General features: G+C 41.9%; 1 long non-coding RNA gene across 1 annotated transcript in view; it reads right to left on the reverse strand.

Annotated features, from left to right (window-relative positions):
- Positions 1 to 25,420, reverse strand: part of LOC138283307 (uncharacterized) — a 54,760-nt gene extending 29,340 nt beyond the window's left edge. Inside the window, exons 1-2 of the long non-coding RNA XR_011201179.1 lie at positions 25,073 to 25,420; positions 23,763 to 23,883 (exon numbers count right to left, since the gene is read on the reverse strand). This is a non-coding gene — a long non-coding RNA (uncharacterized lncRNA). The remainder of the gene's footprint in view (positions 1 to 23,762; positions 23,884 to 25,072) is intronic.
- Between the last annotated feature and the right edge of the window lie 600 nt (positions 25,421 to 26,020).

The following is a 26,020-nucleotide window of genomic DNA, read 5'->3' on the forward strand; positions in this document are numbered from 1 at the left end:
TCTACAATGAGGGGATGGGGACGCTGAAAAGGGTCCAACAATAAGTCTGGGAAGGATGGGATTAACAAGGGAAAGTCCACTGAGAGTTCCAGTAGTGTAGGAAACCATACTTGGGATTGCCAGAACGGGACGATGAGAATAAGGGATGCATTCTGACGTCTGGCATGGGCTAAAACTCTGTTGATCACGATAAAGGGGGGAAAGGCGTAATTGAGGGAGAGAGACCAATTTTGAGAGAAAGCATCTGATGCCAAGGCTAATGGATCTGGACGCCAACTGTAAAATTGGGGGAGTTGAGTGTTCAGACGGGATGCAAACAGATCTATGGAAAACGGACCCCATAAGGAATTAACATTGTGGAAAACTGAAGGATGAATTCTCCAATCGCTGGAGTCTCGGAGGTGACGAGAATGCCAGTCTGCGATTGAATTGAGAGCTCCAGGAAGGTACTCTGCATGAACCGAAAGATGGTTTAAAAGGCAAAATTCCCAAAAACTCTTGGCCAGATCCGCCAGAGGTTTTGATTTTGTGCCTCCAAGATGATTTATATACCTGACTGCAGAGATGTTGTCCATCCTGAGAAGTATTGCGCAATGAACTTTGTGCTTTGCTAGGCTTCTGATTGCAAAGGAGCCGGCAAGCATCTCTAAACAATTGATATGCAATTTGGACTCCTCGGAAGACCATGTACCTCCAGTCGATATGGGACCACATCGGGCCCCCCAGCCCAGACGACTTGCATCGGATTCTAAGACAAGATCTGGGGCTGATGGAAATATACTTTTTCCGTTCCAAGCGTCCAAATGGTCTATCCACCATTGAAGCTCTGTTCGGGACTCTACGTCTAAGGGAATGAGGTCAGAATAAGATAGACCTTTTCTTAAGTGTTGAATCTTCAGTCTTTGAAGGGAGCGGTAATGAAGGGGACCTGGAAAAATAGCCTGAATAGAAGAGGACAGCAGGCCTACTATTCGAGCTAAGGTTCTGAGACAGATGAGAGAGCTGCGAAGAATTTGCAGGATCTCTGACTTTATGGATCTTATTTTTGACGTGGGAAGAAGGAGAGTAGCAGAAATTGAATTGATTTGAAATCCTAAGAATTCTATGGTTTGGGATGGAGTTAGTAGGGACTTCTCTCTGTTTATTATAAAGCCTAGATTCTCTAGAAGAGAGGAGGCTGTTTGTAAGTGAAGTAGAAGAATTCGAGGAGATTGGCTTAAAATTAGGATATCATCTAGATAAATGAGAAGCCCTATGCCCTGGGATCTTAGGAAAGCTACCACGGGCTTCAATAGCTTGGTGAAACACCAAGGGGCAGATGATAGACCGAAGGGCAGAGAGGTAAAGTGATAGGTTTGGTCGAACCAATGGAACTGAAGGAATCTCCTGGAGTCTGGATGTATCGGGACGACTAAATAGGCATCCTGGAGATCCAGTCTGACCATCCAGTCGTTTTGAAGAAGTATGTCCCTGAGGTGAAGAATTGTTTCCATTTTGAAATGTCTGTACACCACAAATTGGTTGAAGTGTTTTAAGTTGATGACTGGATGCATCTTTTTGTTTTTCTTTTGAACTAGAAAGATGGGGCTGGTAAACCCTAAAGGATGTGGTTGGGTGACTGAAATTGCTTGCTTTAGTAACAGGGAGTCTACCTCCAGAGAGAATAACTGGGTCATTTCTGTGGAGAATTGGGGAGAAGGAGTGTAAAATGTTTGAAATGGGGTGGAATACAGTTCTATTGTGTAACCATGCACAGTATTTAAATCCCATACATCTGCTGTAATTGTTAACCAATTTGAAAGAAAATGGCAGATGCGACCCCCGGTTGGAAAAGAACCAAGCTGAGGGCTTACCTGTAGGGTTGGAGGCTTTGGAGTGTCTAAAGGATCTGGAACGATAGCCTCTGCCGTGCTGGGGATAGAACTGCGGTCTAAATTTATGTTGGTAGGAACCGTAGTATCCTCTGGAGACTTGGTTGACGGAACCTCGGCTGGTAAAGCGGCCCCTGCCTCTACCGGCCCTGGCAAAAACCCGTTGGTTAAACATTTTCCTCATAGACTGTTGTGCTTTGTCTAATGAGGTAAATGTGGCCACGTACTTGCTGAGATTTTTGATGAAAGAATCACCGAAAAGCTGACCTTCAGTATGAATTTGGGGTTGGACCGTTGCCAGATTAATCAATTTAGGGTCCAGTTTGATCAGGAGGCCTTTGCGTCTCTCATGTATGAGAGCGTAGTTAGCATTCCCCAGAAGGCAGAAACAACGTTGGACCCATAAGGATAACTCTTCTGGATCTAGAAAACTGCCATCCAGCCTGGCTGATTCGATCATGTCAAAGATTCTTGTAAGTGGACCTATGACGTCCAATAGTTTGTCCTGACAGGACGACCATGCCTTATCAACTCCCTTACGAGGGTCTTTGCCCTGTTTAGTGAAAAATGTTAACATCTGTTCATCAATGGAGGGAGTGGAAGTAGCTTTGTGTGGAAGGACGGGGCGTGGACATTCGGACTTGAGCTTGGCTCTGGTCTGCTTATCTAGGGGAGAAAATAATTTCTGAGCCACGTAACGACCGACATGGTCAGCAGGGAGCCATTCGGTGGAATTGGGGCGAAGTATGTTGGAGGGGTCAAACATGGGAAACCCTTCTGAGTCAAACAAAGGGGGGGAAACAGAAGGACCTTTGGGTTTCTTGGGAGGAGGTGAAAAAGAATCAGTGTCGTCTTTGTCAGAGACATAGAAATCTGAATCCGCATCTGGGATATCATCATCCGAATTAGGGGTAGAGGTATAGGGAGTGGGGAGGGGAATGTGGCGTTGTTTGGCTTTATGTTTCAAAGAGGGTTTGGAAACCATATTGTTATACTCCTTGGCAGGAGCCTTGTGAGGAACCGCGTCCTCTGTCATATGTGAGGTAAACTTACTCTCCGTTTGTGCCGGAACCATAGGGTTGGCAGGCTGGCGTTGACTGCATTCCCCCGCAGCCTGGGCCGAAGATTTGGATAAAAGGTTAGAAAAATTTGACTCCAAATTCTTAGATAATTTCTGCATAGATGACGCCATAGCCTGTTGAACAGAACTTTTGATAAAATTACGTAACTCGTTTCTTATGTCCTTAATTTCACTGGGAACACCCTGTTCCATAGCTGAGGAGTTGGTTTCCATGTTAAGGATAAATAAATAACAAAAGGAATTTTTCCTGGTGAAAATATGGCTTTAAAATTACAGGAATTAAATTCTATCAGAATTTCCTATGTGAGCTGCGCAGCCGGGGGTTAACTACAGAGAGGACTGAATGTAAACAAGGAAGAACCCTCCTACACGAGGGCGGGGCCAAGGGAATTGGTGCCGTGACAACCAGGAAGGCAGCCGATAAAGGCACAAGGGTATTTGAGGTGAGGAAGCGTTTAGGGGCGCTCCGTAGGCTTTCCTCTGTTCGCGTCAGGCAACCGAGTGACGGTTGGTCCTGTACGCGAGGGGAATCCTCGAAGGAGCGGCGCGCGCGTTGCGCATGCAAAATAATTGAAATTCCTGCCTCGGAAGCACCCGCTGTGTGCTGCCGAGGACAGGAAAAAACAAAAGCACGAGCGCGAACAAGCGCTTATGAAATATAATGCGGCAACATGCCGACAACAGCAAATAACAATATGTTCATATGAATACAACGTAATAAATATAAAAGAAAGATAAGACGATATAAAAGCGTGACTTATCTTGACTGCAGCAGCAAGAAAAGAGGGCTGCTTGCAGTCAAGTGACGTCACAATAGCATGGGGAAAACTGCTATTGGTCAACCTGTTCTATACTACGTTTTCAATCCCATTGGCTGTCTGTGTTAGCCACATGGGATTTGTAGTCTTTTTTGTCTTGACTGCTGTTTTAATAAAGCAAGAAGAGAACGCATAATAGGAGCCTCCGGTCTTGTCATAAAATCTGGTTTATACTTTCTTAATGTGTGCTCCTTTTAAACCACTTCATAACTGTCCACTCAGGCTTCTGCCATTAAAAGCTGCCTTCCTTGTGGCCGTCACTTCAGCCCGCAAGGTGTGAGCTGCAGGCACTGTCATCTAAGCCACCCTTCCTTTCCATCCATCCTGACAAGATGGTGCTTTGCACCAGGGCTTCCTTTTTGCCAGAAGTGGTCACGCCCTTTCATACAGTCCAATCCATCACCTTGCCTACTCTTTATGCACCCCATATATCCTTCTAGGAGGAGAAACTCCACCGCCTGGACCCAAAAAGAGCGTTGGTGTTCTACATTGATCGTACCAAAGAGTTCCGGGTGGACGATCAAATCTTCATTGTTTATGTGGGTGCAGAAGAGAACCATCTCCAGATGGGTTGTTCTCTGCATTAAAATGTGCTACGCACTGGCTAAAAAGAAACCCCCCGAGGGTTTGCATGCTCACTCTGTCAGAGCAACAGATAAAACTACTGCGTTAGTACGCAGAGTTCCAGTCCTGGACATCTGTCAGGCAGCAACATGGGCATCCCTGCACACGTTTACCAAACTCTACTGCCTGGACAGTCAGGTCCACAGGGACTGGTACTTTGCCTATTCGGTCCTGTAGGACTTCCTAGTATGATCTTGGTTTGCAGCACCTCCTCCGGGATGGTACAGTTTGGGTATCTATTCTAAGGTGAGGAATCTGCAACTAGAAGTCTCTATCAAACGAACAAGTTATTTACCTTTGATAACGCCTTATCTGGTAGAGACATATTCTAGTTGCAGATTCCTTACCGACCCACCCATCCTTCCCGCTCTGTGAACTGATTTATAGGGACAGAGACTTTCCTTTCTGGTCCCTTGTTCTGACGCACCAGTGGTCTGTGTTCGTCAAGGCTCCACGCTTCTGGTGTGGAAAGTTGTGAAAAGAAACTGTTGTCAGCACGCTGGGGTGGGTTCTATAGAGGTCCCAAGATGCAGAGCTGACTGACACCAACTAACAGAGAGGAGGGGTACTGCTCGCGAAAAATCTTTGGATCCAGACTGACACCTGGGTAAAATTCTAAGATAAGGAATATGCAACTAGAATATGTTGCTAACAGATAAGGCGTTACCAAACTTTGCATTCAGCAAAAACATGGCCATGGGTTATGGCAGAAGCTGCAAAATGAAAGATTACAAGACTACAATTAATATGGTTCATTGTCCTCTGCCCAGGTAGGAACCCAGGCTAACATAAGGAAACAAAAATATGTAGCAATGGTGCTAATCTTCCGGTCACGATCTCGGTATTTAAGAGTGAGATCAGTGGGTAACACTCCATAGGGAATTGTCCCTTATCAGAAACAACAAAATCATGAACTGTATTTCAGGAGTCGGGTATGGAACCTTCAAGTGAACAGATAATATTACTGAACAAAATGGAGGCTATCACATCAATTCAAACCTTATAAAATATAAATTGAAGCCATCCTTTCCAGCTGCTATATTGCCTTCTAACAAATTCCTAAATCTCTTTAATTCAGTAGGCTACTTTAACAAGGCTGATGTACTTGGAGAGAAACAAGATCTGGCAGAACCATGTATAAACACAATCTTTTACAAATCTCTTACCGTTCTGTGTAAAGTCATATTTATTGCACCAGATGAAGTAGTTACTGCACATACCTGAATTATCAAGGCCACTCCTAATGAGTGCCTTATGGTGAGAACACAACATAAATCTTTAATTCAAATATTAGATCATTAGGTAGGGATCTAAAACAATACCAAGAGTTAACCAATTGTTAGAAGGGTATATGAACACATAATCTTGGTAGAGCTTTAGTCAGCTCCAAAAACAAACTGTGGCAGATTATTTATCAAGAAACCCAAACAGCTGGAAGGGGTGGGGAAGGCACATGTGGGATGAAGGAACATACTAAAATTTAGAAATGAGGTGGCAGAGAGAGGAGACACAAGATGAAAGAATGGAAAAATATGGTTTCCTTAAAAAGAGCAGTGGTCAGAAAGGATGTGAGTGATGATACTGTCACTTGCTTTTATCACATTATTGCACTGTGAACAGTTTAATTAGGAATATGTTAGTTGTTGAAGAAGTGATCTCGTTATGTTCTCATCATGACTGTTTTAATATTTAAACTTCATGGTTAAGAAAAATTGGCCTAAGTGAGATAACCTTATTGAATTTCGCATACAATATGATTGATATCCAAACGAATTGCACTCGAAACCTGTTGACTCATAGTTGAACAAATTGAGATAAAATATGTTGAGGACTGTCAACGTCCCAGGGATTTGCTTTGAGTGATCGTTGCCAAATCCATGGCTACACATGTTTTCCTCAACTTCATATTTGTGTTGACCACTTGTATCTTTTTTAATCCATGAAAACTGACTGTATGATAACCTCTTTTTTAACTGTTTGGAATGGAAACTTGGGACATGTTACAATCAGTGGGTGTTGTGTAGATTGTGCTCTTCCATCTTTGCCCTTCATAACTGAGTTTCCCATCATAGAAATGTCTAGTCATCCTTCTCATTTTATGTGTGAAATTAATTTGCTCATGTTTAATTTTCAGATCTGTAATTTTTTTCCCTAATTATTGCTAGGTACCCTTCTGGATCAGAGATATGTCATCTTTAATTTTCATCCACAATTTTAGTTCCTGAGACTTCATAACAAATGTTTTTGAATGCATTAATAAAGATATTGGTATATGTCAGAGCTGCACTGAAACCCTGAGATGTTTGTGGCTCTCTCAAGACATATTCATCTTGCCTACTAAAGTAATGGAAGTATAAATTAATACTTCATATTCCTATCGGTCTTTCTCTCTATAATTATCCATTGGACACCTGTATTCCCATGTAAAAGTAGTATTGACTTGTACAAGCTTACTATATGCAGTAAACACAGAATTAGATCATTGTAATGTTCTATTTTCACCTTTACTCTTTTTTTCTGAAATATCATTTCAGCACTACTGACCGGCTCAAGAAAGGTGCTTCAATTTTTCCGAATTCGGGTGAGGAGCCTGGAGGAGGTAAAAGCTGGGAATTTGCCAGTGGATAGAGCATCCACATGAAGCATTGTTACCAAAGGTAAGTAACTTTCTTATCTCTGACACATGAACTCACTCCTTTGACTACTGATTGCAAAAAGAAATCTGCATATTGTGAAGGTGGTTAGAAAATCTAATTTAAAACTGACATCATGGATGCAAATAGCAGATCAAACAGGATTGATGGCCTTTTATTAGCATGTAAGTAGCAGGCATCAGATATTTGAGAATAGTGTTTAATATTATACTCCCAAGATCCCAAAGAAATGGGTATTAAAATCAGACCCTGGAATTGCAAACTGAGAGATAATAGCGGAATGAATGATTATGGAAATTAATTTCCAGATTGAAGAAATAATAAATAAACTTTAAGAGATTAAACACAACTATCAAATGTAAATGTTCAATTGAGGATATTTGGAACAAAATTAAAATATATAGTGTAAAAAAACTATCCTGAAATTCAATAAAACATAAAAGGACACAAAGATTGTTAATGTGGGGTTGTCCTGCATAATAAGTATGCACTTTACCTCTCAAACAATGAAATGAGAAATAATGGATAATCAGACTAGGGACCACTTAAGATGTTGATAGAAGGGAGCATGGCACAGCTAAGTGACGGGAGTAAAAGAAATATGAACAATAATATAGTGTCTCCTAGTTTTATTACTACATGTCAGATCGAGTTGTTGGTAAGTGCAGAAAAGCAAAGTTCAAGGAACTTAGGGCCAGATATACAAAAACTGTAATTTTGCATTTCTTAAATAGCGACTTGGTAGAAATCGCTATTTAAGAAATGCAAAATGCTATGTACAGAGATACCAATTTCCTAATAGCAATTCCTGCACTCTAGGAATCGCTATTAGGAAATCAGTATTAAGAAATCCCATTGCATTGTAGTCAGTAGGCCAGTTTTACATTTCCTAAATAGTGATTTCTTATTAAGAAATCGCTATTTAGGAAATGGAAAACCGGGGATGACAAAGGGCAAAAGGCCCCCCTTGGTGCACCCCAAAAATAGGGGTGTACCTGTACAGCACACATATCCCTAAGGGGCATGTGTGAGCTCTATTGCAATTTTTAGAAAAGCACTTTGGGGTACTTTTTTAAAATTGCTCCTGGTTACCACCGACTTCAAGTCTGTGGTAATTGCATCTCTTAAATGCCTAAGTTGCATTTAGGAAATGCTTGTGTACATCAGAGTAGGAATCGCAGACAGGGAATCCCTACAAGGTAGAAATCGCAATTTGCAATTCCTTAAGGGTCTCTGTATATAAGAAAAGGCCGTTTTGCATTTCTTAACGGTCCAAAATACTGATTTGTACCATTAAGAAATGCAAAAGGGCTTTGTACATCTGGCCCTTAATAAAAAATAAGAACAGATGATGTGAATATAACAGTGAATAGAGATGTGAGCAAGACCTTTATGCTAAATTAGAGAATAGTGGAGAAGAAAACCAGATGAAGAAAGGAAATGAGGTAGCAATGCATTTATGAGACAACACACAGGTGTAGAAAATATGTTAACAATGTGCCACTGTTAATTGCCTTAGAAACTATGTGTTCTATTGATTATAATTATTTGCGCCTACGGTGCACCCTCACTCCATATCAACACTGGTTCTCCTCCTTGCTCTTTCAGGACCAAGTGCATTTTGGGTGTTGCAATGAGGGTTTGCTTCCACTGAACTAAATAGCCTAATGTACCTGATACTGTTGAAAGTCCATGGGTAGAAAGGGTGAAAAGACTATCCAAGGAGACATAGAGTTGAAGTGCCCAACCTATTCTTATCTCAGTGTGCTACAAAGCATGAACTAATATACGTCATCAAACACTTTTGGAGATGCCCCTAGCAGGGCTGTGAATGTTGAAGTACGCATTTTGAGAGCTGGCTTCAACTGGTTTAAAAGTCATTGCTTCAGTCCGTCATGCTCCTCACTGAGTGAGGGTGTGTGTGGAGCAAACAGGTAAAGTGACCCTTATCATAATACTGGACCTGATGGCCAACAGAGTGAGGGCCGACACCTACCTACCACCACCACCCAGGCCAAAAACCTCAGGATCATCATCAAAAACAAACTTGACATGACCGCACAATTCAATGCCATCACCCACTCATGCGTCCATAAACTGAAGATGCGGAAGAAGATTTTCAGATCACTCCCACTCAGCACCCGGAAAACAATCAAGCATGTCCTGGTCACAAGCAGGCTGGACTATGGGAGCACCCTCTATGCCGGGATCAACAAAACAAATCCACTAGAGGGCTGCAGACCATTCAGAACTCAGGAGCTAGAGTCACTCTCAAACTCCCATGTTACACTCATATCACACCATACCTGAAGGAGCTCCACTGGCTTCCCATTCACAAACCAGCACAATTCAAACTCCTCACCTACCCTTTCAAGGTCACTGCATAACATTGGCTCAGCAGATCCCAACAATCACATCTGCTTTCACAGACCTTCCAGACACCTTTGCTCATCCACACTCCTACTTGCACAAATCGCACACATAGGGAAAACCAGATCCAGATCAGGCCTTCTCCTACATCGCTCCTAAAGCATAAAAGTATCCTCCTCACTTCTTGAATTCCACAAGAAGCTGAAGACCTGGCTTGTCAAGTCATCCCACTAGGCTCTAGCTGTGCCTAGGCTCTCACCTGCTCAGCGCCAGGATACTTTCCCAGTTGATAGTGTGGTCTACAAATCTTCATAATATTTTATTCTGTACAGTAATGCTTTGCAGGTTTCCAACACGTTGGTTCCACATAGGCAATAAAGCTTGAATAGAGAAGGTGCAGGTATTAGGGCTATCACTAAAAAGGTAAATATAGCAGGTAATGTGCATTTACTGTTTCATGTGTATTGTGCTTTACAGGTACTGTTGAATAAGAAAAAAATGTAGAAATAAATTAAAATAATGTACCCATTTGAAAATGTGCCCTCGGAGAGCGATCACCAAGATTCACAAATATACTAATAACATGTATGAAATATAGAAAAATGTACTGAATAATGTAGTAGTATGTCACATTGAGATATATAACTTATGTTTTGTATTATATTGTAGAGTTAACTTAGCCGAAGTTGTGGCCTAGCCTTTCCAGGCCTCATGCAGAAGCTGAATTATTCACGCAATGTAGAGAAGCTAATTGGCTGGATTGACCACGAACCACTTATTGTTTAATAAAATCTGTTCAGCAAAAATCCTATGCGTGAACTGATGAGCAGGAGATGACGGAATAAAAGTTTGTTTCCAAATTTGTGTTAAAGCAGACAGGATGTACTTTCCCAGGACTCGAACAATGGAGGCACTGACTGAAGAAGAAGATGCAACATTTTTTATATCTGACAAGCCGGATGATGATAACATCGTACAATTAACCAATCGACACCTTGAGAACTGTGCAATATTAGACTTCATAGATTTGAAAAATCAAGATCATTGGATACAGTCATAGCTGGTGATTATTTAACCAATAAGGAATTGGGGGATAGTCTGGGTGACTTTGATATAATGACGTGACAGAAGGGGAGAGTTCAGATGTTAGGGGCAGATGATCGAGGAGAGACCTTATTCCGAAGTTGGTGTGATATTGGGGGAAAGAGATTCGAAATTCTGTCACTGGGCTCATGCTCTTGAGAGCCTGATTATATGCTGATCGATTGATGACCTGAAGACGAAGACTGACTTTGTTGCTGATCCATACTGTGGATAGGTAGCTATGACCATGTGACTGAATTTACTTTTGTGCCTTTTTCATTCTAGGTACCAACTGCGCTGTTATTATAGTTTTACTCTTAGCTAGATGTGTTTTTCCAAATTCATGTTCTAAATTGTTTTTGCATGAAATCCCACATGCTAATCTGGGTTAGGTGAGGTTCCCTATTCTAGACATTGACCACTATAGTGACAAGTGATTGACAGACTGATTTGTTGAACTCTGCTACTCAGGTTGACATATCCACCTTTGATTCAGTTATCGACTCATGCGACTGCTTTAGAATGTATTCTGATGCAAGTTATGTTTAGATTATGTTTTTGGCCCCTTCTAATAAATTAATAAGAATTTGCTTTAAATAAAGAGAATTAACACCATAACTTAGTATTGTAACTAATAGGGAAATAAAATTGATAAAACGTATATTGAGTTGTGGTTATTCGCGATTAAATGTCATTGTGGGATGTTATTAACTGCTGATTAGTGTTTCACAAATGATTATTGATTTGATTATTGATGTACATTGGTTACACCGTAACTGGGATACTCCAAGTGAATCAAAAGGTTCATCGACCTATTTGCGTCCCCTTATAAGTTTACTTATAAGGACTGGGCGCGCTAGCATGTTTTTGGTAGCAGATTGATGGTTAGTTTCCTTGGAGAACTAGTTATGTGGTGACCGATGGTTACGGTGGTAGTCTAAATTAGGGTTAGTTGTTCATTATTATTGTGATTTGAATTTTATTTTTCGTAGTGGCTATGGTAGCAAGAATGATATCCCCTTAAGCCCAGAAATGACTTTCCCAGATCCTGGATCTTGCAAGTCGAGTTGGGTATGTTCTCGGTGTTTTAGTGATAGTGTGAAAGTGGTAGATTGCACTTGCAAAGGCTTATGCAAATCGCTGGTGAATTGTGATATATGTGAGGGAAGTAGGGAGTCTGCGTACTCCAGTTGAGGTTTAGTAGGAGTGTGCGTACTCCGCAGTATGAGAGTAGGGAAGTCGTCGAACTTCACATGTATGTGGCGCTTTGTGCTCAAACATTGTCCATGCGGATGTTCATGATGTACGGACCCTGCATGGTCTAAGACTCCGGAGTATATTGACAAGTGTAGGAGACACTTGGTTATATGTTGTAATCTGTCTGGTTTAGTAGGTTGATCGGGCATGATCAACAAGTCGGTGTGTGTGACAAGAGAGTAAGAGAAAATTTAGACTGAGATTTGGCGAGTCCTATGTGCACCAGGACAGACCCATTGATCAGTTGAGAGTAAAATTTGCGGGTCGAATTTGCTTGCGAATGTGGGAGACTAAGAAAGAGGAATAGCTGCATCAGTGAAAGGGCTATCAGTGAAAATACGTAAGGTCTCTGAAGTGATTGTGTACCTTCCTGTAGTAAACCAGCTGATTTGTTTTGGTTACTGGTTTTTGGTAAGGGCTCGCAATAATTTGCATTAGTTGTGTGTGAGTCGGAGAGTAGGAGGACAAGCCACAAGACTTTGTCAGCTGCAGTGTGTAAAGTGTGACATCAGAGTGAGACGCGCTGGGCTAGGTTGGTTAGTAAGAAGAGTCGCGAGCGGATTGTCAGCCGTCCGTGAGAGACAACTGGTTGAGAAAGCGGGTGAAGGGAATCTTGGGAATAAAAGTCATATCCTTAATTGATTTGAATACACAAAAGATAGAAAAGATTATGGCGGTCATTCTGACCGCGGCGGTCGCCGCCCGCCAAGCGGCTCCCGCCGAAAGACCGCACCGCGGTCAAAAGACCGCAGCGGCCATTCCGGCTTTCCCGCTGGGCCGGCGGGCGACCGCCAGAAGACCGCCGGCCGGCCCAGCGGGACAGCCCCTTCAACAATGAAGCCGCACCCGTCACGATTTTCACTGTCTGCTAAGCAGACAGTGAAAATCTTTGTGGGGCCCTGTTAGGGGGCCCCTGCACTGCCCATGCCAGTGGCATGGGCAGTGCAGGGGCCCCCAGGGGCCCCACGGCACCCGTTCCCACCATCCTGGATCTGGCGGTGGACACCACCAGAAACAGGCTGGCGGGAAGGGGATCGGAATCCCCATGGCGGTGCTGCAAGCAGCGCCGCCATGGCGGGTTCCCTGGGCCAGCGGGAAACCGGCGGGAAACCGCCGGCTCCCCTTTTCCGACCGCGGCTTTACCGCCGCGGTCAGAATGGCCCAGGAAGCACCGCCAGCCTGTTGGCGGTGCTTCCGCCGCACTCCGCCATGGCGGTCATGGACCGCCAAGGTCAGAATGACCCCCTATGTTTTTAAAGCGTTTAGGAGTGCCATGAAGGGTGATACATACATTAAGGCGACAGTGGGGGAGCCTACCCCAACGGAAAATTCTCCGGCTTATATTGTGATGGAGAAGCGAGGTGTCGCGCCATGTCTTTGGTTAAAGCAATGGTGCAAATTGACAGAGAAACAGGGAGCTTTAGCGTTTCCAGAACATGGAACATTTAATTTGAGAATTTTGGATCAATTACATATGACATTGTATGAGACAAAGCCTTTCCTGAGACCAGCACAGTTTGAGGCATTAGCAGTTTGGGAGCTCATAGCGAGAGAGCAACAAGAAATTAAATTCCAGAGAAGAATAAGGAAGTTAGAGAAGTCTCTAGCAGAGGCAAGATGGGATTGGGAACAGAAGAGGTGGAGAACAGCGACATTGCAAGACGTTAATTTATTTCCTGCTATCACAGAGGAAGAGAAGTCTGAAGGGAAAGAGGAAACTAGCAAGAGTGATAAGAGTTCGTCAGGAAGTAAGAAGAAGAAAAAGACCTATGTAGAAGAGGAAGATTCAGATGTTGAGGATCTTATTACTCAGGTGTTGATAGACTGACCTCCACCATATGCAGTGCATAAGGGGGGTCCAAGTACTAGTTCTGCTCCAACTGCCCCAGCTCAGGTGTCAGGGACAGCGGGACCAGTGCAAACAGATAATGGAGAGGTACAAGGGGTAGTGCAGAGTATTGCTAATACAGTGACTACTTCGGTAGTCCAGGCACAGATTCACCCACCACTGGTACAGAGAATTTATCCGGAGATACCGATACTCGAGACAACCTCGAACTTTGGGGTTCCTACGGAGAAAGTGGTTCCGAGGCCGATGTTAGTTCAAACTGAGCCGACTCCAATGTTGATGCCCCAGGCACAGCCACAGGGTTTGCCGAAGTTCACACCAATGACAGGGACACAGTCAGATGTGACACCAGTGATGAATCAGAGCATGGGAGTATCCCTTCCACAAAATGGGGGTGTCAGAACAGCACCAGATGCAATATCGCTGCCAATTACTGTTGGTCCAGCTGTACCATTGTTTGCGCAAAAGAAGCCGATTACAGGAGAACAGGGTGAAATGTCACAGAGCCTAGTGAGGAGGGGGATGAGAGACCATGTGCAAGTAATATCTATGGGGCAGACCTTTGACAAATCTAGGCCATTAATAGATCTTAGTCCACTTGTTGCGCTTCCAGATGCCGTAAATGGCCCAAGTGTAAGTCAGAGCTTGAAGCTCTTGACGCCGCAAACTCCAGGTGCAGTGGTACAACAGGTGCCAATGCCGAACGTAAGTAATGTTTCATTACAGGGATTGACAGCACAGTAGTTAAATGAGTGGTTAGATAGTCTGAATACCCCACGAAATACATCCAAGGGTGAAGAGCAAATTGATCGCGTAAGGCTGGCTACGGAAATGACTAAACTGGTTGAGGGATCAATGGGAGTGAATAGGTTAGAATCTTATACTGAAGAGGAGCTGAGATGCTTGTGTCCGAGAATTACAAGAGAAGTGGGCAAGATACATCAGAAATTCGCAGATCTGGCAGATAAACATGACGTAGAAAATGAGAAAACAAAGCATTTGAAAAGGAATTACAGACTAGATTTTGAGGCAAAAGATTTTGAACACATGAGGTCAGCTGGGATGAAAGCGCATCTTAAAGAATTATTGCAGAATGCTCAGATCTGGGGAGCATTAGAGAAGTGGGAAGGCAGATGGGTCTGAAAGTGTTCAGAAATAAAAGGATCCGGCAAAAATTTTACCAATGAGGGAAATTCCAGGAGGACAGTTTGTGCACGTTCTGTGGCACAGAAGTGATATTCTGTCATTCACAAATGATTATCCAAAGTTGAGGGAGAAACCAGTTGAATGGTATCAGCAGGCAAATAGATTTGTGAAGCTTTCGAAATGTCTGTGGGAAGACTTGAATACTCTGTTGGAGATAGTGGTCCCAGACGATTTGTGGGTTGAGTGCAAGAGAGCCGTGAATTGGCCAACTAGTGAACCAGAAAGAGATAGAGTTACAGGTGCACCATCACCCGAAGTGATGAAACATTATTAAAAGGTGATTGAATTCCTGAAAACAAGAATCTCGCCTAAAAATACTGATTGGCAGAGAATTGACAGGACAGTACATGAAGTAAAAGAGTTGATACATGCATACTATGAGAGGTTGTTGAAGGCGTTCAAGGAGTACAGTGGCAAGGAAGCGATTGAGCCGAAAGACATGCTACACTTTGTGTTCAGGTTCGTGGAAGGATTGAGACCTGAAATAGGTCAGATGATTAAGAGTCATTTGATTTGTTGGCAAGCAAAACCGATTGATGAGGTGTTGCAGTATGCGAAATACTGTAGTGATGAAATTGAGTTAAAACCGAAGAAGCTGAAGGAAAAAGCGATGGTGATGCAAATTAAGGCAGCTCAGACAGGAGTGCAGGGAGCTTCAGTACAGCAGCAGGGAACTGTTATGTTCCAACCTCAGGTGAGAGGTAGAGGTTGTGGAGCTAATATGAATCGTGATCCAGATTTGAATATGGTAGTGGTTCAAAATGATTTGCAAGGGATGAAAAAGATGTTACTGTGTCATTTTTGGGGAAACGTGGGACACTGGAAGCGGGAGTGTCCGATGATGGTGCACAATGGTGTTGTTCAGCAAAGTGGTGATGTCAATGCATTTCAAACTGCAAAGGTTCCAAGAATAAGAAGACTTAATCCGAATTTCCAGAATAATATGAATCAAGTTCAGAATTTTCAACCCATGCAGCAGGTGTAAATGCCTCGTGCACAAATGACGCAGTTGCAACCAATGCATCAGCAGGTTCCTATGGTACCTAGACAGCAAATGCAGATATCTCAAGCCCCGATGGAACAGCAACAGATGATGCTTACTCAGCAGGTCACAGGTCAGAGACAAGACAGAAGTAGTGACACAGCGCACCTATTCCCATTACATAGTGAGAATGAAATAAACAACGAATGGATGTGGGATAGTTCGGATGAGGAGCCATGCATGCTTGTAGCGTCTCTAGAGTTAGATCAGAGAGGACCTTTTGTGAAAGGAAAGGTGATGGGTCATAGAGTCTCATTTCTAGGGTACACAGGAGCTACGCGCTCTACAGTAAGAAGTGCAGAAGTTCCGAACTTACCTCTTTCAGGCTGGACAGTTCAGGTTTAAGGGGTGGCGAATAGACAATTGATAAATCCAATCACAGATCCAGTACAGGTTGAGATTGGCAACTTCCAGGGACTGCATAAGTTTGTAGTCTGTGATTCAAGCCCAGTATCCCTATTGGGAAGGGACTTGTTGTGCAAGACCAGATGTTCGATTAATTGTTCAACTGCTGGAATAGAGGTTCAGACGAGTAGTGATGATGAGGAAGAACAAACTCCTGAAACTGGGAACGGAACCACTAATGAAGAGTACTAGCTGATTGAATTTTATCCCATGTTTACTGTGAAAGAATTACATGCAGACTTGAAAGGAACAGTGCAGGAAAATGTGTGGGACCTGACAGGTAAAGAAGTGGGTTTGATTAAGGGAGTGGAGCCGATTAAGATCACTTTGAAGCCGAACGTAGCGTTTCCGCAGCTTCCACATTTTAACATGGCACAAGATGTTCTGATGAGGGTGGCACAGATAATTGGAGATTTTCTGAAACAAAGGGTTTTAAAGGAAGTGTTGATCAGTCCATGTAATTCACCGATAATGAACATGAAGAAGCATGGTGGAAAGGTAGGAATTGTGCAAGACTTGCGAAAAGTGAATGACATGGTGGTTAAGTGTTGTCTCGTTGTGCCAAACTCAGCTGTAATATTGTTTCAGATTCCATGCAATGCAGAATGGTTCACAGTGGTTGATTTGTCACAAGCTTTCTTTTCTGTGCCTCTTCATGAGGATAGTCAGTTTCTTTTTTTTGTTTCAAATTCTTAGACAGAGTCTACAGCTGGTGCAGGCTTCCTCAAGGGTACACGTAGTCACCGTCCTTGTTCAATCAGATCTTGAAAAAGAATCTGGAGTCATTGGAGCTGCCATACCAATCAACTCTGGTGCAGTACATTGACGACTTACTGATTGCATCCAAAACAAGGGACGAGTGTAAGTACGACTCGATTGCCCTGTTAAATCATTTGGGAAAATTCTGACATAAAGTGTTACCTTTGAAATTGCAGTATTGTCAAAAGTCAGTGAAATACCTGGGACACATTACAATGATACTGCAGAGAAGTACCCCGACTTCACAGAGAGATGTCAGGATGTTTCTGGGAATGGTAGGTTATTGTCGTCAATGGATTCCAAACTTAGCTGACATTGCCAAACCATTGCAGCAGTGGACACATAAGGATGTTACAGATCCCACTACCTTAGATCAGGATCAGATGAAGGCGTTCACTGAGTTGAGAGAGAGTTTGTGCAGGGCTCCAGCGTTGGGAATGCCTGATTACACAAAGCCATTCACATTGTCTTGTTATGAACGTAATGCTTGTTTTTGTCTGTCTTGACACAGGTCCATGGAGGTGCTTATCACCCACTAGCCTATTTTTCAGCTACCTTGGACCCAGTTGCAGCATCCTTACCGGATTTTTCGCCACAGTTGCCGCAGTTAGTCAAAGCCTTCCACAGTGTGAGGGGCGGTAATGGTACCTCACTCTGCTGAGATCTTACGACAAGGACAAAAACACAGTATTTGACTGGTGCCAGACTGACAAGGTATGAGACGAGCATTCTAGGTGCTCTAGATGTAACATTGAAAAGATGTACAGTGCTGAACCCGGCAACATTACTTCCAAGTGGTATTGTCAAAATTGAAAAGGAAGAAGAAGACATTGAACATGATTGTCTTGAAGTAACTGAGTTGTGCACGAAACCCAGACCTGATATCAGAGATACACAATTAGAAGAAAATGATCAAATTGTCTTTGTTGATGGCTCAAGTCTCAGGGGTGGTAAAGGAACATTGAGAGCAGGATATGCTGTGTGCACAATTACAGGTACATTAGAAGCTTCTTGGCTTTGAGGTGTATATTCTGCACAGGTAGCAGAATTGGGAGCTCTTGCTAGAGCATGCCATGTATCTGCAAGACTGAGAGTTACTATCTATACATATAGCCAATATGGATTTGGAATTGTCCATGATTTTGGTCAGTTGTGGTCACAAAGAGGTTTCCTAACCTCTACTGGTACACCAGTAAGAAATGGCAACAGCATAAAGGAGCTGTTGTATGCAATACAGTTACCTGAAGAAATTGCCTTTGTGAAATGCAGTGCACATCTAAAAACACAGGATTACGTGTCACTGGGAAATGGATATGTGGATCAAGTCGCAAGGTTTTGCGCATTGAACTGTATATCGGTCAAAGATAAGTGGGAGCTGATGTCCGAAGAAGATAATACATGTACAAGTTTTACACTGAAAGTGGTTGATACTTTGGAAGAGTTGAAAACACTGTAAAATAATGTTGACAAGGAAGAGAAACGACTTTGGTCTAAATTAAATTGTGTTCAAAGGCCTGATGAGATATGGGTTTCTGAGGAAGGTCAGATGGTCCTGCCAAATAGTTTATTGTCACAAATGGCAAGGTATTACCATGGTCAGGGACACATTGGGAGGGATGCCATGGTACGTCTGTTTAAAATTGACTGGTTCAATCCTAAGTTTAGACCAGCAGCAGAAGCAGTTTGTCATCGCTGTATAATCTGTCAACAATTAAATGTGGGGAAAAGGAACAGTGGTGAATTTGAGCCACATTGGAAGAGCAGGATTCAGCAGAGTGCAATTCAGCAGGATTCAGCAGAATGCAATTGGATTTCATTGAGATGCCTGCATGTGGAGGTTTGATATATGTGTTGGTGATTATATGCATTTTTAGTCACTGGATTAAAGCATACCCAACAAGAAGGAATGACAGTCTTAAAGTATCAAAGTTGTTGCTTAGGGAGTTGATACCGAGCTTAGAAGTTTCCGTTCTCTTTAGAATCAGATAGGGGAACTCACTTCAACAACAAGGTGATTAAACTCTTGTGTGCAGCACTAGACATTGAGCAGAAGTTACATTGTAGTTAACGCCCTGAAGCATCAGGACTAGTGGAACAGATGAATGGTACCTTGAAATCGAGAACTGCTAAGATGTGTGCAGCCACGAATCTGAAATGGCCAGATGCATTGCCTTTGGTGTTGATGTCGATGAGAAATATTCCTGACAGGAAGACAGGGCTGTAGCCCCAAGAAATCCTCATGGGCAGAGCAATGAGATTATCAGCCGTTCCAGCCAATGCACTTGTAAACATTACAGATGATATGGTGTTGGACTACTGCAAGGGTCTGGCTGATGTGGTTTACTCTTTCTCTCAGCCGGTTGAGGCCACTACTCTGCCACCCATCCACGATCCAGGGCACAATCTGAGAGCCGGCAACTGGGTCGTTGTCCAGAAACATGTTCGCAAGATGTGTTTGGAGCCACGTTGGAGAGGGCCTTACCAGGTGTTCCTAACAACTACGACAGCTGTGAAGTGTGCAGGACTCCCGAACTGGATTCACGTGAGTCATACGAAGAAAGTGGCATTTCCACTGGATCATGAAGAAGCGTTGTTGAGAGCAACAACAACAGTAAAACAGGTTGCCGCACCTGAACCAGAAAAAGAACCAAGAGAGCCTGATATTGAACAAGAACTTGTGGAAGATGGATCTATTACCTCTGTAAGAGACTAAAGTGAGGAATTACAGGAGGGTCTGGAAGAATCAATCTCAATGGAGACAGCAGGAGATCCTAGCTCAGTAGGGGTTCTCCCAAAAGCAGACAGTGCTGAGAAGCAAACAGAGCAAGTGCCAGACCAAGAGGTGGAAAGAATTGAGACGGATCAAAGTCAAAGTGATCCGACTCCTCCTGAGCCTGTTGCAGGTCCATCAAGAGAAAACACCATAGAAAAAGAGAAGGAGAAGAGTCCAATCTTGAAAAGAATATTGACAGAAGGATCGAGAAAAGGAGATAATTGTCCAGAATCGCAAGTTGAGCAAAGGAAGGAAGTGGTCATAAATGAAACGATAGAAGAAGAAGTAGATACTACGAGAAAATAAGAATTGAGTGAAGGAGAAATGAAGGGTGATCGAAAGTTGAAAAGAAAGAGAATAGCAAGTCAGCGTTACGCAGGTCCTGAATGGGCGTATGCAACTACTAATGAATGGCAACATGAGTTTATGTCCTTTTGTTTTGATAGAGAAGTTCTGAGTCAGTATTTTGATGTAACCTGAAGGTGAACAAGAAGCTGAATTGTTGAACCAATCTGGAAAAAAAAAACTTAAAGAGACTGTTGAAAATAAACCAGAGAAGACATTGATAACCTGATTTGACATAAAACCGGATGTGACAAACTGTTAATTGATTTTGACAAAGCAAAAGGGTTCCTGAAAGTGAGACTGAACTTTGAGAGAAGAATGTTTTCCTTATTTTTGATTTAACTGCACTTATATAAGAGTTGCTTCTGCTTTCTGATTCTTTACAGATCATGGCTGAATTGAATAACCAAGTTAGGAATGCTAGGCGCTGTAAATATATGAGCGTTGGATTGGCGATTATGTGTGGGATTTTGTTTATAGTAGTGATTTTGGGAATGTCTGTTCTTGATGTGAAAGGAGCCAATCGTACTACTGCTTCTAAAACTACTACACTGACAGCTTTAGAGAGGTTTAAGTCAGATGAGAAATATTTGCATGGCTATACAAATGCTCAAGGAGAGCTTTCTTCTAATGTCTTCTATCGCTTGTTGAGTGAATATGTTGAGACGATGGATGCAAGGGATTGTCTTGTGTGTACGCAAATTCCTTTGTCAGTAGAGGAAGGAGGTACGTACCACAGTCTTCCATCAACCTATGGAATAAGCTGTAGTCTGCTACTAACAAGGTTCTATAATCAAGAGTATATACAGTATTTTTATTCTAACTACGACTTGGTGTTTTCGTTGTTCCTATTATTAGGTATTTGAGTAGAGTAACTAAGGATCATGATATAGTATTAGTTAGATGATTGTTTGAGCCTACACTAACATTTGGAACTGCTTACGCGCATAAAAATAACCTCACCTGCTTGCTTACACTTTTGGAAAGAGCTTTATAGAGCATACTGATGACAGGAGAAAGGCACTAAAGGAGAAATTAGAAAAAGGCTTAGAGAAAAGAACTTACAAGAATGATTATGCTTAAACTGCAATTAAGATGCAAGGGAAATTAGCTTTAGATGCATTACATGTATGGAAGATTTGCGTGTATATATAGGCCAAAATCACGCACTGACACTTTATTTGTGGGAACGCATGAATGTAGGCATGTGTTTTTGTTTGAGTAAAGGGACTTTTAATGTTGAATGGTCTGGACCCTGTGATTCCTGGTATCTATTATATTTGTGGACTTAATGCTGATTACCGTCTTCCAAGAGCATGGTATGGGACATGTTATTTGTGGATAGTTTTCCCAAAGATTTATCAGATAGATGACTTAAAGAAGTTTCCAAAATGTACTGAATTACATCATAAGCGACAGAGGAGGAAATCCTCTTCTGCAGTTGTGGGAGATATATTTGGTGCAGTGAATCCTTCACTGGGAGTCATCCTGAACTCTATCAAGATACGGAAGTTGTCTACTATTGAGGATAACATGTTGACAAATTTTACAGGGGCAATACTCCTGATAGATAAAGAATTAGCTGCGGATAGAGCTATGACGCTTCAAAATCGCCTTGCTTCAGACATCCTTCCAGCGAAGGACGGCGGAGTCTGTAAAATGATTAACTCTAGGCATTGCTGTTCTTACATACCTAACACTAGTAAGGAGATAAGACACTTACTCACTAACCTGACTAACTCAAGTAAGGATTTGAAGGAATTGAAGGAACCAGGTGTTTGGGAAAAAGTTGGAAAGGGATTTGCTTCAGTGGGAAATTGGCTTAGTAACATTTGGAATGGGGTATTATTAAAAATTATACTAGGAATGCGATTGCTTGTATATTAGGATTATGGGGTTCATGTAAATTGTGTCAAAAGATTAAATTGAAGAGGTCTAAAAATAATCAGAGGAGGGAAGAACGAAACAGGGAAAGAATTTATAGAGAAGATTTGAAGAGACAAAATACTGAAGAAATTGAGTTATGAAATTATTGATGGTAAAAGTAGTGTGATGGCATATTTAGTCATCAGAGGAGGGATTGCTAAAGCAGATATGATAATTAAAATTATTAATGAATGTTTATGTATGTCGAATAATAAAAAAAATGTAGAAATAAATAAAAGTAATGTACATGTTTGAAAATGTGCCCTCAGAGAGCGATCACCAAGATTCACAAATGTACTAATAAAATGAATAACGTGTATGAAATATAGAAAAATTTATTGAATAATGTAGAAGAATGTCATATTGAGATATATAATGTATGTTTTGCATTATATTGTAGAGTTAACTTAGCCAAAGTTGTGGCCTAGTCTTGCCAGGCCTCATGCAGAAGCTGAATTATTAACACAATGAAGAGAAGCTAAGGTGCTGGACTGACCATGAACCGCTTATTGTTTAATAAAATCTGCTCAGCAAAAATCCTATGCGTGAACTGATGAACAAGAGATGACAAAATAAAAGTTTGTATCCAAATTGGTGTAAGCAGATGGGATGTACTTTCCCAGGACTTGAACAATGGAGACACTGACTGAAGAAGAAGATGCAACATTTTTGATACCTGACGAGCCGGATGATAAGAACATTGTACAATGAACCAATCAACACCTTGAGAACTGTGCAATATTAGACTTCATAGATTTGGAAAATTAAGATAATTGGATACAGTCATACCTGGTGATTATTTAACCAATTAGGAATTGGGGGATAGTCATAGCTGACTTTGATATAATTACGTGACAGAAGGGGAGAGTTCAGATGTTAGGGGCAGATGATCGAGGAGAGACCTTATTCCGAAGTTGATGCGATATTGGGGGAGAAGAGATTTGAGATTCTGTCACTGGGCTCATGCTCTTAAGAGCCTGATGAGATGCTGATCGATTGATGACCTGAAGACGAAGACTGACTTTTTTGCTGATCCATACTGTGGATAGGTAGCTATGACAATGTGACTGAATCAACTTTTGTGCCTTTTCTTTCTAGGTACCAACTGCACTGTTACTATAGTTTTACTCTTAGCTAAATGTGTTTTTCCAAATTCATGCTCTAAATTGTTTTCGCATGAAGTCGCACATACAGATGCTAATCTGGATTAGGTGAGGTTCCTATTCTAGACATTGACCACTATGGTGACACGTGATTGACGGACTGATTTGCTGAACTCTGCTACTCATGTCGAAGTATCCACCTTTGATTCAGTTATCGACTTATGCTACTGCTCTAGAATGTATTCTGATGCAAGTTATGGTTAGATTATGTTTTTGGTGCCGTCTAATAAATTAATACGAATTTGCTTTGAATAAAGTGAATTAACCCCATGACTTAGTAGTGTAACTAGTAGGGAAATAAAATCGATAAAAAGTATATTGAGTCGTGGTTATTCGTGATTAAATGTCATGGTGGGATGTTATTAACTGCTGATTAGTGTTTCACAAATGATTATTGATTTAATTATTGATGTACATTAGTTACACTGTAATTAGGATACTCAATGTGAATCAAAAGGTTCATCAACCTACATGCATCCCCTTATAAGTTTACTTATTAAGGATTGGGCGCGCTAGCACTGTGCCTAGACTCTCACCTGCTCAGCGCCAGGATACCCTCCCAGTTGAAAGTGCGGTCTACAAATCTTCAGAATATTTTATTCTGTGCAGTAATGCTCTGCATGTTTCCAACACGGTGGTTCCACATAGGAAATACATCTGGAATAGAGAAGGAGCAGGTATTAGGGCAATAACTAAAAAGGTAAATATAGCAGGTAATGTGCATTTACTGTTTCATGCGTATTGTGCTTTACAGGTACTGGAGGCTACCAGCACGTTATTACTTTCAAGACCATGAACCTACGTTGTTAAAAACTACCGTAATGTCTGTACTTTCTCAAGCGCAGGTGTCCAGACCGATCTGCAAGAAACGACTGTTTTGTTGTACTAACCATGATTTAAATTACAAATGTGTGACGCAACTCTAAAAATAAATGTTAAGTGTCTACAAGGATTCAGAATTCAGGTGTGCTGATGAAGGCAGCTGCGTGGTAAATTTAAGAATGAACTGACTTAATTGCCTGTTGTTTCGATTTTAACTTCCAATATGCTTTAGGATAAAAAAAAGTCCTGTCAATTTGACTTCTGGTTTGTATCTTCAAAAACATTGAAAGTGACACCAATCCAACACCTTTGGATGCTTATTATTTTGTCAGTGTCAGGGATGTAATGTCATGCACAGCCTGTAGCTTTTTTCCTCTCTCTGGAATCATCGACAGCTGCTTGTAGATAATTATACTGTCACTGCTTGTTATATTAAAAAGGAAAACACTGCTTTGACAGATTCCAAGACTCCATATTTGTCGTACCTTTTTTTAATGCTACGTTTATTCTGTATATTAAGCGGGGTATTTCTCTCAAACTATCCTTGTTAATATTTGACAACGTCAATCAGGGAGAACTGTGGGGGAATATTGGTAAGTGACATACATTGGTGGTATGGAAGGATTTATTTATATATTTATTTCTTTGTAGTGAGAGAAGAAATTCACAGCCTTACTTCACTGGGCACCAACAAAATTAAAGGAGTTCTGGGGGGGGAACACTCCCTTACTTTGAGAACGCGACCAATCACTGGGCTCACAAATAAACTGTGCGTTTTGCACACACCAAAGCCCCTAAATAAAGAAAAAAATAATTTCTACCAAAGTGTTTCACTGTAGTGAAATGTTTCCAAAGCTGCCAGCTGTTTGATCAACTCGAAATACAATGGTGTGGAGATTCGTTCGCTACAGAAAGTCTTGACATTAGTTAAGCTGTGTAATTTCGCTATACGTAAGAACTGTACGAATGGCAACGGAAAACGCGAAGTAGCCGAAGAAGAAAATGGGGAAGAGAGTTTACGAACCAAAGAAAGAGGAAAAGCAGCAGGCTGATTACGAGGTGTCAAAGCTGCCAGGAGCAAAAAGGTGATGGCAATCAGGGGTGAGAAGAGTGCGGCATTCGTGCGGGGCAACTAATTATCCGTCTCATTTGAGGAGACCAGCATTTGAGGCAGCCGCGTTCGCCTGCTGAACGGTGACAGATTGGCGCGGAGGAGAAAGGGAGGTGTTAAGACAATGGAGCCTGGGCACAGCGAGAGAGCTCTGCTGCTGCTGCTGAATGCTAATCAGGCGCACGCAGGCGCCCTCCCAGTGGACCGCTGCTGCATCTTTCCCGCCTTCGTTCCCTCTACCCTTAGGCAGTAACTCAACCTTTCCGGCGACCTGACGCTCTTTCAGCATTACTTGAACACAAAGCACTTAATAGAACAGGCAATATACTAATGTTGCCCGGAAGCATCCCATTTCAAGATGGCCACTGAGAAATGTACGCCGTTATTATGGCGGAAATATTGGAAGGGGAGTGAGCCCAAAAAAATACCGAAGATAGCAGTTACTTACACTGCGCTCATTGTAGCGGCCATCTTACACTATTACATTTGATTTGTTACAAGAGCTTTCTTAGACACTGATGTTTACTTTTTTTCCATGTTAGATGCCTAGATTCAGGTATGTCAAGACTATTCATTTATGAGTTGTAAAGAGATTTTGTTTTGAATTATGAATTGCACACCCACACTAAAGTATGCACCCATTTTTTTTTAAATTATTACCATGCTTAACTTTTTCAGACCAGGTAAAGCATGACCACTTAATGAGAAATTAATCATTTTTGATTAGCATCTCAACTATCCTGACTTTGAAGAAGTTGTTTCATTAATTTCTCTGCTATAAACCCAATAGTACTTGAACAAATGCCTATTAAATAGGCTAGGGAACGGGGTTTCTTCCTGGCTTTTCTGTTTCTGAGACTT

Source organism: Pleurodeles waltl, chromosome 3_1, assembly GCF_031143425.1.
Source record: "Pleurodeles waltl isolate 20211129_DDA chromosome 3_1, aPleWal1.hap1.20221129, whole genome shotgun sequence".
NCBI classification, from domain to species: domain Eukaryota; kingdom Metazoa; phylum Chordata; class Amphibia; order Caudata; family Salamandridae; genus Pleurodeles; species Pleurodeles waltl.